The sequence below is a fragment of the Mesoplodon bidens genome, assembly GCF_964165515.1.
Source record: "Mesoplodon bidens genome assembly, chromosome: 5".
In the NCBI taxonomy this organism is placed as follows: domain Eukaryota; kingdom Metazoa; phylum Chordata; class Mammalia; order Artiodactyla; family Ziphiidae; genus Mesoplodon; species Mesoplodon bidens.
The window spans coordinates 75,737,153-75,753,789 of NC_138161.1; the positions used below are offsets into that span (position 1 = coordinate 75,737,153).

The 16,637-nt window shown below is 41.7% G+C and overlaps 1 protein-coding gene across 5 annotated transcripts in view; it reads right to left on the minus strand.

The window, feature by feature from the left end:
• The window catches only part of VEPH1 (ventricular zone expressed PH domain containing 1), a 281,487-nt gene that overhangs the window by 183,439 nt on the left and 81,411 nt on the right, over positions 1-16,637 (minus strand). The gene's annotated exons all lie outside the window — the stretch shown is intronic.

Genomic DNA, 16,637 nt, shown 5'->3' on the forward strand with positions numbered 1-16,637 from the left:
TAATAGATTCTGATATGCTCGGTAAGACATTTATGAAGTGGTGTTCATGTTGGAGATACTGAGATATGCCTTCTTCTCGGAGCTATCTGTGGCTAGGGGTTGTTGCCATTTTAAAAGACCATCATCCTTAAAATCGTTTTCTCTTCTTCCATCTCCTTTAGCAACCCAGTTTCCATCAGAAACAGATGTCTTCCATTAGGGCAGACTGTTGGCTACTGGAAGCCCTTCCTCCCCTTCTCTCCCTTGTACCCACCCACACGTCTTTAAACCATTTCAAACGTCACCTCTTCTGTGAAGTCCTCCTGAACTCTTCCAGCCAAAGTTGCTTGCACCTATCTCTATGTTCCTCAGACCTCTGGCTGTATCTTCATGAGAGCCCTGACATCCGTGCCTGCAATTTCTGTGTCACTGTCACCTTTCCTGGTGTGCCCCTCAAAGGCTGGACATGTCATGTTCATCTTTTTCCCTTCGATGCTTAATGTGTTGCCTGACATAAAGTTTATTATTGAAAATCACCACCAACACCCCAACACTCCTGACACGGCTCTGGAACCATGAGGTGGGGAAACCTCATGCTTTTCAGCAAAACAGGATTTGTTAAATCTTCCTACCTCCTTTTGGGGAATGGCTGTACTGATAGATTTTTTTGGTATGGCTGGACTTATGTTAAGAAAAACATGAGATGATTTTGGGCCTGGTGTTTTTATTAGCTGTATAACTTTGGGCATCTTATTTAACCACTTTGAGCCTCAGTTTCTTCATCTATAAATTGGAGCTAGCAATTCAGTGGTAGATATTTTTGCTTGCCTATCAGTAGTCATATCTCATCCTACCACCTTCTTGCTTATTGGTAAAATCTCCATCCTGCCATAATGTGAAAATGACAGCTATTCAATTCCTCAGCCTCCTTTGTAACTAGGGGACGGGTATATGAGTTTATCCTGGGCATTTGGACTTGAGGTGAAGTTTTCTGGGGTGAGAGATTGATGGAAAAGGTTTTTCTCCCAAATGAGAAGAGAGACGTGGAAGGACACATGCCTTTTCTTTAATCAGACGTTGCTGTGTCTACATCATGTGCTGCTGGATCTGTGGCAGCCATCTTACAAGCATGAGGGGACATACTTATGGGGCCAAGTCAATATACTGGGGAGGTGGAGAGAAAGAGCCTTGTCACCAAGGGTTTTTGATGACATTTTGGAATTTTTGAAGGGACTTGGACCCATCAAGTCTTGCAGACTTCTTAAATGAGATAATAAATATTCTTATTATTGAAGCTGGCTTTAGTTTGATATGCTATTAACAAACTCAGCTGACACAAATTCTTCAAGACTTTGTTATGAGGAATAATGAGATAATACCTATAAAGGACCTGGCATAGAGCAAATGGTTTTAAAAAATGGTAGCAATCAATTGTTATTACAAGTATTATTCTTAATAAGATGTGATTATACTAGAAATGTCAATGAGTTAAAAAATAAGCCATTTAGTAGAGGCCTATTGTTTTATTATATTATTGTTGTCAATGCCAGCCATACTATTTGGCACATAGTAAATGTTTAATGGTTTTGGTTTTTTTTTGCAATATGCGGGCCTCTCACTGTTGTGGCCTCTCCCGTTGCGGAGCACAGGCTCCGGACGCGCAGGCTCAGCGGCCATGGCTCATGGGCCCAGCTGCTCCGTGGCATGTGGGATCTTCCCGGACCGGGGCACGAACCCCTGTCCCCTGCATCGGCAGGCGGACTCTCAACCACTGCGCCACCAAGGAAGCCCTAATGTTTTTTTTTGACATTACAGAATATGTGCTGCACATGAAAGAATATGTATAAACATATTTAAGTAATGAAACAGAACACTGGCAATACCACTGAAAGCACCAGTGTGCCCCTCCCTTGTGCTTCTCTCTTTCTCTCTCTGAATACCTCCTCTGCAGAGAAATCAATATCAGGTTTTAAAAGTCATTTTTAAACAGTGGGAGTCCCTTTGAAACATGTAAAGTTTTACTTACTGGTGATGTATGACTCCTGGTCCTATTCTACTGGAAGACTTTTGGTTCCTCCTATTCTGTTGTCTGTTCAGAGTTTGAGATTTTAACCTCTAAAATAAAAGTTTAAAGATTCTATTGACTGTTGAGTTTATAGCCACTCTTTTTAGAAATTCCAAATGACTGAGTCCAGTTCATTAGAGACCTGCTTTTCTGTTGAATTTAGCTGGTCTGTCTGTGCAACGTGAAAAGTTTCTCCATCCCAGCCCCTGCTCAGTCCTCTCTGAACCGCACCCACCCTGAAGATTTATAGCTCTTTCTGAGACACCTTCTAGCAGCAGCCTAAGTTGTTCCACTACCTAAAATTTCCCCTTGAAACAATGAGTGTTTGGCTTTCCAGAGGCTTCCTTTACTGCTTGGAAAGTAGAATTGGTGAGTAAGACACTAGCAGGGCAAACAAAAAGAGTATTGGCTGTTTGAGTTGTTGATAAGTGTGAGAGATTTTCTTTGGATACATATTCCCAGAGCAAGTTTCGCCCTCAGAGAACAGAAAGGTGGCAGTCCCATGGAAAGCCCTCCCAGCTGAGCAGAAGCGGGTGGTGGTGTGGTGGTCACAGAGTGTGCTCAGAAGCTCCTTCCTGTGTTTGAATCCTGGCACTGCCACCAGGCAGTCATGGACCTTGGGCAAATCACTTAACTCTCCATGGCTCAGCTTATAAAACAGGTTAACGGGCCCGCCTCATACAGTGGTTGTGAAGATTCAGTGAGTTAAAAACAAAGCATTCAGAACAATGCCTGGCACAGGGAAATGCTAAGTAAACATTAGCTATTATTGTTTCAGTGTCGAAAATCCTAAATGTAAATGCAGACATATCTAAATTATCACCAAAACTAAAATAAGCTGTCTCAGAAGCCATATATTCCCTTAATTTTTCTGAGTTAACTTATTTTGTGAATTGATAAAGGTTTGGAAGTTCTAGAAATGTCCAAAACCCCAATACCTGCTCAGTAAGCAAATATGGGCCACTGTTTCAGTAACCTGCGGAAAGGTTTACCTAGAAGTGAAATTTGCTCAACATTTTACCAAGAAAGCCTATTTCTCTTTTTAAAAAAGTCACATGATTAAGTCAAAAGACTATATAACTTAAGGTTTTCTTAGTGACTTGAATCCTCATGATCTATCAATAGCTAGATCTTTTTCTCTTTGCAATTATTTCCCAGTCTTTCTCAATTTTTTCCTGTATCTGAAGCAAAAATATTCTACAGTTATAACATTTTCAATCCCACAAAAAGTCACCGTTATTGAAGTAGACAAGGCAGTAATGGTCCAGTAAAATAAAGTCATCCAGTAATCTATAAATTCCAAGATAATTGTACAGTTAATAAATTTTACTCTTTAAAAATTATGCTACCCCCAGACAAGGATATGCTCTTCTAGCCTGAAAATACTAGCACAAAAATATACGCAAAATGCTTGCACAGTAAGTAGGCATCAAATGCTGTTAGTTTATCATGTTCAAAAGCTAAGATTCGATATATTTTTTTAAATAGAACATTGAGGGAGCAAGCTGCCTGAAATCCTTTTTTGTGGAACGAAGTAGAGAATATATAAACAAAAACATTGTTAATGTCTCCTTAGGCAGATAATCCTCCAATTTTGAGCTGATTTTTATTTATTTATTTATTTATTTTATTTATTTTTTTTTTTGCGGTACGCGGGCCTCTCACTGTTGTGGCCTCTCCCGTTGCGGAGCACAGGCTCCGGACGCGCAGGCTCAGCGGCCACGGCTCACGGGCCCAGCCCGCTCCGTGGCATGTGGGATCTTCCCGGACCGGGGCACGAACCCGTGTCCCCTGCATCGGCAGGCGGACTCGCAACCACTGCGCCACCAGGGAAGCCCTGAGCTGATTTTTAAAATAGCATTCCAAAAAGTCATATTTCTCAATTCTTTCTTCTATCCTCTGATTATGCCTCAATTTTCTTTATATCAGCTTGGAGTCAATTGAACATATTTTTCTTCCCATTGATAAACAAAGGTCTATTATAATTTAAACAGATTTACATACTCTAAATGATCATTTAATCCAATGTAAAGGGAGTAAGTTCCCATCCTTTCCTTATTAGTTTTGATTTAGTTTGCATGATTTCAGGAACACACAGTTTCTGTGGGCACATGGGAGAGTAATAAATCATGCCTAGTAAAACAATACTTAGGCAAAACAATTAAAAAAAATAAGTCCCAGTAATAAAATTTAAGAAGCAGCTGATGAAAACAGATGTATCCTTTGTTTTGAATGAACCTCAAATTTTGTAACATGGCAAAAATTAAGGATCTACTGGACTCAGTTCAACTCTGTGCATTAGGCATAGAATGCTAAAGTAAACCCCGTCCTTGTAAAAAAAACAAAACAAAAAAATACAAGGTATAATTTTTGTACTTATAAAGCAATTATGGCTTTTATTTAAATGTTGAACTTACTATGTCTTCCTGAAAGAGAGGTTTCAATGAAGTTGACTTAGGATTTAAAGCAGAAATCAGAGAATGTGAAAGGTAGCTTACTTTTATGTCTTGCTATTTGAGACAATAATGTAACCAAATAAATTATGTTTTTAGCATGATTGAATTTTTTAAAGGCCAGAAAACTGAACACGGTCTGCTGTCAAATAAGTGTTTCCAATTTAAGACTATTTTTCCCTAAATAGCATTTGGTGTGGCCACATTTATATCTGAAAACCCAAATCTCTCTTCATTTGTGCTGAGAGTTTATTTCTCAGCATCTTTTCTTTGCATTGACCCCCAAATACTTACAGACCTTAAAGCTTGTAGAAATCTATCTAATTTGAGCTTTGAACATAGTGTTATTTTGTGGGTTGATACAGGATTTAGAGGTTCTACAGTTCGGATTTACTCTTTAAAAACTGGGGCCTTGGGAACTTAGCCTTTTAAAGGTAAATCTTTTGTGTGGGCTCAAGCGACTCAGAATGAATTATACGGAGCCAGAATTTCTTCTCCCACCACACCACGGTCCCCTCATGTAAATGACCTCTCATTGATTATCCCCAACAATGGTTCCACTATTTCTTTTGCTTCAATTAAGGAAACTTTTTGAAAGACCATTGGGGATTTTAGCATTGAAACATTTCTAGAGAACTCAAAGAAGCAGCCCATCTTTAACTACACAATATCTGTTTTGCAAATGTGGTATAATCACAGAATGATAGAAAAAAGTAACCACAGGTCTTCTGGCCCAATCATGGAAACCATTTTGAAGAAAGTTGCTTATTACGGGTCCAAAAAGAAAGAAAAGAAGTAGGAAGAAAGAAAAATGAAAGGAAGAAAGAAAGAGAAATTGTGTTTGAACCTTTTGCCAGGAAAAAAAGAAAAAGTGCTTTGTGGTCATTAGAAAAGGAACAATATGGTAAGATTTAACTCAGTTATTTATACATCAGCTACAATTGAACTTTCCATACTTTACTCATTACATTACATAATTTACTCATTATACAATCAAATACAAGATGCCTATCTTTCTTTGCACCTACTTACTTTCAAAAAATATCACCAGGATGTTTTATTCATGGTAGCTGAGATGTAACTCCCAAAATACAAGTTAGACAGAAATACTTGGATAAATATTACTTCATTACTTATAGGGGAGAATGAAATGGAAAAATGCAGTCTGCAAATGTGACCCTGCCTGAGATTGTTGATTTCCTTAGCCAGGATAGTTTAAGTTTTTTTGCTACTTGCCCCCTATCCCGCCAATGCTCCCCTTTCTCGTTCCTGGATTTTGCCTTGGGTTAATTATTTCTGGTCTCATAGCAACTATGTTTTCATTGTGAACTGCCTGAACTACTTGCTGGAAGTCAGCAGGGCATAAATAAATAAGTAAATTAAAATATGCAAACAAACTGCAGTTAATAGGATGGGGGTTTGAAGGTATGTCTGTCTGGCCAGGATGTGCTCAGAAGAGAAGGTCTGAAATGTAGTAGCTTGGAGGAAAAAATTACTTTCCAAATTGCTTTCCACTCACTTGTGAGCTCACCTTTATGTAAACAGTGGAAATAAAGCAGAACAGCGTTTTAGGATTTTTAGATAAGGTTGTGTTGAGATCTTGAATGGACTCATGTTTTGTCTGTCTATTTGGGCTTCTGTAACAAAATATCACACACTGGGTGGCTTGTAAACAACAAACATTTATTTCTCACAGTTTTGGAGACTGCAAAGTCCAAGAACATGGTGTTGGCAGATTTGGTTTTTGGTTCCATGGAAGAAGGGGGCAAAGGAGCTCTCTGGAAACTCTTTAATAAGGGCACTAATCCTGTACATGAGGGCTCCACCCTCAGGACCTAATCACCTCCCAAAGGCTCCACCTCCTAATACCATCACCTTAAGGTTAGGTTTCAACATAGGAATTGTGGGGATGGCCGTGCACATTTAGACCATAGCATGATTTAATCTTGCCATTCCTCAGCAGAATGATAGAAGAGTCACCTCATTGTATCCATTGTTTCCATTTTATCTACTGTATGGGATATTAAAATCTATGCATTTAGCCTTTAAGGTAATTCTCACTTTCTAAAGTGGAGGAAGGTAGAATATTTCCTTCAGGAAATCTTTGTAACTTCCTGTTTCCTCCCACTACCCTCCTTCCCTGACAATTAGCTTGTACTTCCCAATCATGAAGGAGAAAGAGTTGGTCACCAAATAACGCTTTAGGAATGTGGAGCTATCATAGAGAAGGTGGGCTCTGGGAAGTGTTTTGAAGGAAGAAAGGGACATTTGATTGAGATAGGGACCACCGTCACAAAGAATGCTACATACAGCTGAAGGAAGTTTGTCTTGAAAGAAGAAGGCAGTAGAAGGAAGAGCCAGAGAAAATGTAGACATCAATAGGAGCTTAGTATAATCCAGGGATTTCTAAAATCAACCATACTAAGTAAATAAAGATTTCAGTAATGGGAGATAGTTAGGAAAGTGTTTGTCTTCCACTTCTCTGGGTGACTTGCCAGATATTTGAAATTCTATGGGATCTACATAGTGCTGAAGTTGGGAAATCTACAGTTCTGATAACATTTTCCAGACATCTTAAATTTACTAATCTTAAATAGCAACTATTTCTTTATCTATTCTATTTTTTTTTTTTTTTTTTGCGGTACGCGGGCCTCTCACTGCTGCGGCCTCTCCCGTCGAGGAGCACAGGCTCCGGACGCGCAGGCTCAGCAGCCATGGCCCACGGGCCCAGCCGCTCCGCGGCACGCGGGATCCTCCCGGACCAGGGCAAGAACCCACATCCCCTGCATCGGCAGGCGGACTCTCAACCACTGCGTCACCAGGGAAGCCCTATCTACGCTAGATTTATTTATTACTTAACAAGGAATAAACTGATGTCAAGATACCCTTCTCAGTGTAATTTCTTTTGTGTTATATACATGTGGATAACAAGACTCATGCTGGTTAATGCTAAGAACTATAACATGAACATTTCAGCGTGACTGATCAGCCACTGTCAGATATATCTTTTCTTAGGGGCTGTGAACCAGCACCAAGTTCTCCATTCCTATTCACTACAAAATAAAATCAGGCTTATAGTTTTTGATAAATAAGGCAGAGAGCTGAAATGTAAATATCAGCTCAAATAGTATAGTTATGGCTATGCAACAAAATTCATCTACTTTCAAGTGCTCTCCTCATATTTTTTGAGAGTACAATTATTAAAAAAACCTTTACATCATGGTGATACTATCTCTGTGTCAAATCCTGCTGGGGGTTTTGGGGATGCTTCCAGATCCTGGTCGAAAGATGATGAATTGAGTAACAAGGAAAATAAAGAAAATTAAGCAATAGGAAAATCTTGTATATATCCCCTATGTTATTTAAAACTGTTAATTAGGAACACTCTCCCCCCATCCTCCCCCCATTGCCACCTCATTTTCCATAGGAGTGGGCATGGGGTGAGGAATTCTAGGAATGTTATACAGGAAGTGTCAAAGCCCATTGAAGGATCATTCCTAAGTGAAGAGAAACCAAAGCCCCTTCCAACAACACAAGAGCTGAATTTTATTTAACTTTGCACTCTCTACAGTGCCTTGCACACATCAGATGTGTGATAAATGCTCAGAAACTCCATAATAAATAATGTTTGATGTTCCCTGGGTTTCTGTTTACCCTAACATTGCCAAAGATGACCATTTTTAAAGGTTATTGATTTATTTACATTGAAACAAATGGGTCTTACAAAGAAACCTGCGGGGGTATGGCTGTGTGTGTCTATAAACATACATGAATCATGCATGCATATACATATGTGGGTATGCCCAGACCACCAGGGCGGGGGATCCTATAGCAGATAACCCTGTGGGGCCTGGATCCTTGAGACCAGTGCCTCTTACACTTTCATGTGCACACACATCACCTGGGGATCTTGTTAACTTGTAGATTCTGATTCAAGTTCCCAGTGGTGCCCAAAGCTGGGGACCACACTTTGACCACCACACAGAAAGGAGACCAACAGAACCTGAAAACCAGCAGCCACCACCCATGACTGGAACCCAATGTCTGTAATGTTCCTGGTCTTCCTCACGACCTGCCATGTCATCAGCTGCCGTCTACTAGTACAAGACCTGTACTGGTGTCCAGTCAAGTTCCAGTCTCTATGTAACAGCTGGTCAGCAAGTATTTGTGGCCCACATGCTAGGAGCCACAAATACAGTTGCAGTGCAGGGATGAGCAGTGCAGGGAAACAAGGAAATGTAAGGTATAGTGTGCCCTCTTTCAGAGGGCTTAGAGTGGGTTGGGAGCGTGTGGATTCATACACCAAGTGAATAGAAGGAAATGCAACCAGAAGAAAGTCAGGTGCAGACTCCACATTACAGCTGTACACTCTCACATGCTCAGAGCAGGGAAGATGGTGATGGCCTGGGAAGGTATGGAAAGGACTCTTTCTTGGATTGGGCTCCCCAGAAACAGACCCTGAGATGATTTATGTGCAAATCATCTATTTGGAAACTGCAGCAGATGAGTACAGGAATAGAAGAGTGAGGCAGAGAAGGGAAATAGCTCGGAAGGGATGCCAGGAGATTCTGGGGAAAGGGTTACCTCATTCGAGGGGTGACAGAGTTGGGGTATAAATACCCCCATCATTGGTTGAAGGCTGCTAGTGGGGCTGGGGGTGATATTCGTCACATATCTATCCTGCCATGCATGTCAGCGGGGTGGCTTGTAAAGTTGGGGAAAACCACAGACTCAGAAATGCAGATGCTGGCAGTTGAAGGGAAGCAGGAGAGAGATGGGCCCCTGGGGCAAATGGTTTGAGTTCGTTCCCTGTGGACAGATACTCCGAGAAGAGAATAACAGGACAATTGAGAGAGGAGGCTGGGCCCTGCATAGATAGAAGATAAGAGACCACATATTCCTCATTCTCAAAGTCAGGAGACCTCCCCAGCTACACATGCAGAGAAAGGCTCCTTGGAGGTCAAAAGCTAGTGGGAAGCAACCACATAGCACAGGGAGATCAGCTCGGTGGTTTGTGACCACCTAGAGGGGTGGGGTGGGGTGGGGAGGGTGGGAGGGAGGGAGATGCAAGAGGAAAGAGATATTGGAACATATGTATATGTATAACTGATTCACTTTGTTATAAAGCAGAAACTCACACACCATTGTAAAGCAATTATACTCCAATAAAGATGTTTAAAAAATAATAATAAAATACAAAAAAGAAAGTAATGATCTTGCAAATTTGCAAAACAAAAAGAATTTTTAAAAATAAAAAATATTATAATTGAAATTAAAAAAAAAAAAAAAGGGGAGTGATACCAAGTGGCCAAACCTACACGTAGGCCTCTTCGGTGGACTCCACCTTGGCTAAGAGATGTGCGCGCACACGTGGGCAAATCCTGAGCTCTACCAAATACGGACTCTGAACCGGGTACGGACTCTGAACCAGGCAGATCAGAATGATTGGCCAAAGGAAACCCAGAAGAAATGCCCCAGAAAAGTGATTCAAACTGCCACGAGGGCGTGACTCTCTGAGCCTGCCCATGTGTCTATCCACACATACTGTGCTCGTTTTTCTCCTAATAAATACTTTACTTGTTTCACTACTTTCTGTCTTTGTGGGAATTCTTTTTCTGCAAAGCCATAGGGCCAGGGCCTTGTCACTGACCACTGGTCCAGTGGCTAGGATTCGGTGCTCTCACGGCCGCAACCAGACCTCAATCACTGGCCAGGAACCAAAACCCTGCTTCAAGCCACTGCAGGCCAAGGCCACCAGAGATCAGAATAGCTGGCTTATGCTGAAGTGATTTAAGTCTAAGGGCTATGGACAGAGCAAGGTCTGTGCTATAGCCTTAAAAGAGCAGCAGGATTTGAGCTGGAAGTAGCAACTGCTTTATCCTCTCAACCCACATGCTGCCAATGCCAAGTTGTCCTTTCTGATGAATCCATGATTCATTTACATCTTAAGCTCAAGCCTAGAAGGGCAGTCACTAAGTGGAAACTTTATGCTTTTGGTGGGGCAGGCACAGGCCTGCTTCCTCACAGACACTGGTGTAAGAAAGACAGAAGTCCCCTCTGAAAAGAGGAGGTGAGATCTGCGGGGACCAGGCTAACTATCCTTGGGGTTCAATCCTGAGGGGAGACTGGTCAAGCAGAGGCCCCTTCTAGGCCTTGCCAAGCTCTCCCCTCACAGAGGCACTGAGAGCCCCTTGTGGACTTGGTTGGTTGGCCTAAATTACAGTTGATAATTACAAGACATTGTTGAAAATTGCTGCAACATGTAACTTTTGTAACCATTACTATCCTACATTTGCAACTATTTGTGGGGACTGTTTGTCCTTTTACCAGGCTCTTTAGTTTCTGGGGAACTCTGAGGTCCACAGTATTCATTTGCTTGTCTACACAATAAAGGGAAACAAAATACTGTTCTCAGGTGACCCGGACACCAGTGATAAATAAGTTTGGGGAGAGAAGGTAGAAAACAGGAACTGCCTGCTAATCAATGAGGAGTTTCCATCATCTGGAACCAGTCTACCATCCAGCCTCATCCCTCTCCCCTCCCTCCATTATCCAGGCACTTGAAACTCTTCATGGTTTCCAGAAGGCTTTCCCCCAACTGCTTGCCATTGCACCTGCTGTGCCCTCCCATGGATACTTTCCTCCTCCTCCTCCCCTGACATAATCCTATCATACAACAAGCCTCACTTAGAACACGCTTCCAAACTCAGCCACACAAGGTGAGTTGTTTCCTTCTTGATCCAGTTCAGAAATCAGGAGTTAACAGGCACCAGGTTAAACTCTAATCATCTGTTTGTACATCTCTCTTGCCCCCACTCACTGTGAGCCCCTCTAGGGCAGGGACCATGTCTTTCTCCCTTCTGGGTTCCCATCACCACCAGCACTGGGGTTTGCACTCAGAAAGAATCAGCGACTCAACCCTATATCATTGAGGGAGGCTATGGAAAATCAGCTCTGTTATGTGAAAGCATATCTTGTATATACTTAAAGATTTTTTTTGTTTTCTTTACACTTTGCGAGAAACTTGTTAATATCATTTATAATTAGCATGTACCCTTTTTACAATATAAAAAACAATAAAGCTATTTGCATTTTGGAAAAAAGAATCTTCCCCAGTGATGACAATTCTGTAGCATTAAGTAGCTTCCGGCTGGCACCAACCAAGGCTTCCCCAGAGACATTGAACCCACCAAAGTTTTAACTAAATTCCCCACCCTTGGGGAAATTGTGGTTTTTAAGTCACAGGTCCTTCCTCTTGTGGAATGGCCCCTAGAGCCTTTAGTCTTGATTTCCAAGTTAAAGATGCATAGCATCCATCCAGCTCCTATTTCGCAGGATGTTTTTCCACACAGTCAGGATGAGGACAGTAATGTGGTTCTCAGTTGCCTTTGTCATTCTTTTCCTTTTCCTCCTGAAAGTGTTTTTGTGGAAGGCCTGCCGGATGTCACAGAAACGCGACCTGGGCAAGATGTATGTCACTTCTCTACTTGAAAAGTGTCCAAGACTCTGAGCCCAGAGAGGATGTAATAAACACACCCTGGTGCTTGGCCAGCATATTCCAGCCAGTTAGGAAAACAAGGCAGAGGGCACAGGATTTCACACCCACCCTGGCAGTGGCCGTACTCAGAGGGCATGCCATTTGATTCTTCACAGGTGCGCAAACTGCTGGTCTCCAGCTAAGGAAAACAACTGGCCGTAGCATCCTTCCACGTACTATGAGATCATGTGTAAAGAGCAGTTTAGGGCATCTCTGTTTCCGCCACATAGGTTGGCTGCCTTGCGGGTCTGGCATAGGGCGGGGGAAACACAGCTATGGAGGGTGTGCTCTGTAGTAGTGTGTGCCTTCTAATGAGATGAGGTCCTGGTGAGGACGGGACTATTAAACTAAAATTGCTTCAGTTCGTTTATTTGAGACTTAGGTAGATGGACAGAACACATGAATGCAATTTGTCCTCTCAAAAAAGTCAAAGCCATTCCTAAAGGAGTCTCTTTTGCATGCAGACCCACATTAGGAAAGAGGGTTGTAATAACTGCAATACCCAACCAAGGGGGCTGAGACCACTTGCACGGCTCACAGAGTCTAATGAGTGAAGAAAATAATGAAAAAAATAAAGCCTCCGGAATTGAAGCATTCTACTTCAGTTCTTCATGGGTAAGAAAAGTCAATCTGGCCTGGATTTAATTTAAACCACTTCAGATTTAGTTAATGAGAGTTTTTTAAAAAATTGCTGCAAACTTATTTGAGCTGTTTTTATAGGTGGGGAGCTGGGGACCACCTGCCCTTTATGGAAAGCAATGCACTTCCAGTGCCCCCAAGAAAACAAGGCTTATTTTAAATTATAAAAATTTTTACAAAATGTGGCTTTATTATTGTTTTTGTTACTTTTATTCCCCTCAGGAATGGTGGTCTACAATATAAATATAATGCAATATACATTCCACTCTGAGAAAAAAAATTTATATATACCAGTTATTTCCTAACAAGGAAAGAAGATACAGCCAGTCCCGCTTTATACCTTTGATGGTACATGCAGTACCTCATTCCTTTTATTTCTGTCCTTATTTTGACTTGTTCCCCACATACCCATCCACTCAGTCTCTTTCCCTGAGGCACACCATTTACCTGTTCCTGACCTCCCTGATTTCAGTCTGTTTGGCTTAAGTTTCAGTCTATATCCAAATAAATGCAATGAGAAAGCCTTGGGCACCACTGAGGAAGTAATAAATTGCTGATATTTATTGAATGTTTACCATTTGCCAGAAACTGTTCTCCATGGTTTAACTCATTAAATTCTCACAACAAAACTACGAGGTAAATAATGTTGCTATTCCTATTTTACAGATGAGGAAACTGAATCAAGAGAGGTGATGTAACTTGCTCAAGGCCACACAGTGAGTAAGGATTCAAACCAAGGTGGTCTGACTCTTAAGACCACCCTCTTAGCCACCACGTTGCACTGTATGGATGTCCCCACTGGCAGCAAGATCATTCATGCAATGCGTTCTCACACAGACATATCCTAGGTGGTGATCACTGCTCAGTCTACAATGGTGAATGTGCCTCCTGGGAGCTGGTTTGCTGCCTGCTGAGCTCTCAAATATAAAAACCTCTTTTCTTTCTTTCTTTTTTTTTTAAGATTTTTTTTTGATGTGGACCATTTTAAAAGTCTTTATTGAATTTGTTACAATATTGCTTCTGTTTTATGTTTTGTTTTTTTGGCCATGAGGCATGTGGGATCTTAGCTCCCCGACCAGGGATCGAACCCACACCCCCTGCATTTGAAGGCAAAGTCTTAACCACTGGACCACCAGGGAAGTCACTGAAAACCTCTTCATGATCCACGCAACATCATTTTTCTGTGATGTCACCTACCAAGAGCCAGGATCTTTTGGAATCACAGATAGACATGGCTCATCATATGCTTTCTGGTTAATAACGTCAGGTCCGCTATCCAATTTATTCTCATCCTTCACCTGTTAGGTATTAGAGATAAATTGTGTAGGCTCTGAAGAGTCAACAACACTTTCCATCTTAATATTTTCTTCTCCTTTCTCTTAAGTTATAGTTATGTCACCTAGAAGAATTAGACAGAGACTTGACTGAAGGAAAGTGGCTAGTGAGAATCCAACCTTCAAATTCTTAGTTAACAGTACTCTAGAGTACTCGTGAATTCTTTTGGCCACAGGCGAATTCAGATGGATAAGGTATGATTCCTTCCTATGAGAGCTCAGAAACTCATGGAGAAGACATAGACATGGACAGGCAAATTATGACAGTCGGTATGACCTTTGAGGTACAGCCAGAGTGAGGTGGGAGCATAGAGGGGGTGACTAACTGCCCAAGGGAACTGGAAGAGCTTACACAGGAGGCGACATTTGATCTGGGTCAGGAAAGATAAGTAAGAGCAGGGGATGGAAACTATCCAGGCAGAAGAATAGGCTGTGAGGATCACGACGTATGTCAGAGCAAGGTGTGCTCAGGGAAGGATGTAAAATGCTAACAGACAGAACATAGCGGGGCTGGAATAGCCTGGACAGATAAGAGCTAAAGCTAGAGAGGGAGGGTAGGGCCAAGCCAAGATGATGGCATCCTACAGGCAGTAGAAGAGCCAACAGAAGACTTTGTGCAAGGAAGTAGGATCACACTTGCATTTTTAGGAAAAAAACTGGTAATTCTACAAGAGATGCATTAGAGTGGGAAGAAACACATTCCTCTCTCAGTAACACTCTCCAGCTGGGTAGCATTTTATTATATTGCTGTTGCTGTTGTTTTTATTATAACTATTATTAGTTGAAATGTCTCAAGCACTTACCCGATGCCAGGCACTGTGCTAAGGGCTTTATATGAATTCTCTGGATGTAAGTCTGAGGATGGACCCTCAGAAGATACTAAGTCATTTCTGCTGTTGTCTGGAGGTCTCCACTATATGGTCTCCTCATTTGAGAAAGAAAGAAGGACTTGTGTATTTTTGCCATGCTGAGGACATATGTAATAAAATAATATTCCTTATTTATGCATCTGCTTCAACTGAACATACCACAGAAGTGGGGTGAATCCTGGCATTCGGGAGAGCCAGCTGTGTCCTTTACTGGACAGGGCCAAAGAAGGTACACCTCAGAGGCAACCAATCATCAGTTACCCTAGAAGTGGATAGACTTCTCTGCCCTTTGGTCCTTCTAGTTTCACTCTCCATCCAACATATGTACCTTGGACGCCAGAACACACCTGAAAATTGCCTGTGAGTCACCCTACAGCCTCCTATAGTGACATAAGCACCATGGCTATTAAGCATGGTTGCATTCCAAATTTGGGCAAAAAAAGATCCCTGAGGTACTTTGGGAGATAGAGAAAATAAGTATCTATAGGGTGTTATTTTTTGTTTTATAGATACAACTTTCCTCTGCTGGGTTTACACCAGCAGATAGGAAGATTGTGACTGCTATCAGCTGCTGAAAACAGTTTGCCCACCCAGATGGGTGCTGATTTGAAAGAAAGACACACGTGGTATGGTTCCCCATAGCCAGCCCTGCAGTTCCTACACCTGGCTTTATGCAGGCACAGAAGGTAGGGCAGAAGTCAATTAATAACATGTGTGATTGATTCCAGGCTGACTCCATCCCTGCGGTTACCCTGGGCCTGACAGCCGTACATCCCCTGGAGACTCCCCTCTTCCTCTTAAGGATCAAACAATGCAGTTTGCTGGAAGGCAGGCAACAAGGGAGGGATCAACAGTAGGCTCCAATCAGTCACAGACTGCGCATCTCAGAAGCTGAAGCAAGATACTCAAATTGCATTGGCTTTTCTGCATTTCCAAAATCTTTTAAAATCCTAGCAACAAAAATCATCTGATACTTGGAACCCCTGAATACATCTGAAAATTTTACTCTGGTGTCAATTAATTAAGTCAATTTTTAGATGAGACTGGGAAATTTTTAAATGAGACTGAGAAAGAGGATCCTAGGGCCTGAGATCATTAGGGTCCTGTGGCTGTCTCATCATTAACACCCTAAACATCTCCATGTCTCATATATCCCCATGTCCCTTTATGTCACACAGACCAAGCTCTCCACACAGAAAACAGCTGGGCCTTTTTAGGGCAAAGTTCCTGCTGTTCTCTTCTTATTGCAATGTCCTCCTCCATAGGTAGCCAGGAGCCCATACTTGACTTCTGCCCTCATACCCACCTGGCAATGTACTTCAGTAACTCTCTGTTTCCTTCTGCAAAGAGGCTGGAGAGAAATAACCATACACATATATCTTGCTTATTGGTTTTGGTCTTTAGGAATATGGCTCCACAAAATTTTTAGAACATTGAACAGGTTTACTCAAATTAAGCAGTTAATAGCTGCTTAGACTACTAATTCTTGGGACATCTGAATTTTAGCATTCTTAAAACTAAAAGAAGGACTTTCAAAGGCTGCTATTTTGGCATTATTTCTGAGTAAAGGATCCTGACTAACATTTATAGGTAATTGTGTCAGTCTGATCTTAAATGAAATGGAATAATGGAATCCAAGAATATCAGAGCCAGAAGGGTGGTAATCCAGTGCAAAGACATTACTTATTTTTGAGGAGAGAAAAGAGACCCAGAGAAACGAATGACTTGATGAACTGCAACAGAGACATTCTTTGTCCCGTC